Source organism: Micropterus dolomieu, unplaced genomic scaffold, assembly GCF_021292245.1.
Source record: "Micropterus dolomieu isolate WLL.071019.BEF.003 ecotype Adirondacks unplaced genomic scaffold, ASM2129224v1 contig_5777, whole genome shotgun sequence".
Taxonomy (NCBI): Eukaryota; Metazoa; Chordata; class Actinopteri; order Centrarchiformes; family Centrarchidae; genus Micropterus; species Micropterus dolomieu.
Window position 1 is genome coordinate 1 of NW_025734766.1, and position 1,164 is coordinate 1,164.

The 1,164-nt window shown below is 44.8% G+C and overlaps 2 non-coding genes across 2 annotated transcripts; both read right to left on the minus strand.

The window, feature by feature from the left end:
- Positions 1 to 153: 153 nt before the first annotated feature.
- On the minus strand, positions 154 to 225 carry trnaq-uug. Its single transcript has one exon. It is a non-coding gene; the product is annotated as a tRNA-Gln (tRNA).
- Positions 226 to 705: 480 nt separating this feature from the next.
- trnal-cag lies at positions 706 to 788 on the minus strand. Its single transcript has one exon. It is a non-coding gene; the product is annotated as a tRNA-Leu (tRNA).
- Positions 789 to 1,164: the final 376 nt, after the last annotated feature.

Consider the following 1,164-nt stretch of genomic DNA (forward strand, 5'->3'; position numbering starts at 1 on the left):
GTCATGTTGCTGTGCTCGGCCTTGCCATGGTGAATGACTTTTGACAGTAAACTGTCCACTTGGAAACACATCCTTAAACTGTCACATACGACAAGATGAGCTGAAGGTTCGTGATTATCCAGAAGTGGACAGGTTGCACTCGCGCTTAAATTCAGGTTCCACCGAGATTTGAACTCGGATCACTGGATTCAAAGTCCAGAGTGCTAACCATTACACCATGGAACCACTACACAGAGACGGGAGGCAGTTTCTTACGCGAAATCACCATGTATATATTATCTATGCAGAGAACAGACGTGGGAGAGCTGTCAGGTTTGGCTATTCCTCACCCAGTTGAATTCCTCCCCAAGCTGTTTCTGTTTCAGGTAGTGATTGTGTTTGAAACCTACATGTTGAATTGGTGATCATTAGCATCTGTTTGGTATAATTGTTTAATCAAACAGCTGACGATAAACCTACAAAATCCCTGACTTTGTGCAAGTGCGCCTGGAAGAACTGATGCTATTTTAAAAGCAAAGGGTGGTCACACCAAATATTACATGAGAGGCTAGAGAACAACTTCTTCTTTGAATCTGTATGTCAAACGCACGGTACTACTAACACTGTCTGTTTTTACTTATCACTTGTCATCCAACATACAAGGAACGATTGACTCTTCTACCCCAACACCGTGTGAAATGCATTTTGCTGAGTTTGAAAAGGAACTGTCAGAAGTGAGATTCGAACCCACGCCTCCAGAGGAGACTGCGACCTGAACGCAGCGCCTTAAACCGCTCGGCCATCCTGACTGCGCAACCTTGCGCACAGTAGAACCTTTGCTATATCATGACAGAGTGCATACGACAAGGGTGAGTTTAGCAGATTGGGTGAATGATGACCGATTACGGTAGAGAACCCCCAATCTTTAAAAAAGTGGTGGGCCTAAAATTGAGCCTTGTGGTACTCCCTTGGTGACAGTAAGGGCCTTAGACAGCAGATGTTCTGACCTTACACTTTGGACTCTGCCAGTGAGGTAATTGGTAAACCACGCCACTGAATGCTCAGAGACACCAACGTTCCTTAGTCGGTTCGCTAGGATGGAATGGTCTACTGTGTCGAAAGCTTTTGCCAGGTCAATAAAACAAGCAGCACAACATTGCTTCTTGTCAAGTGAATCTGTAATAA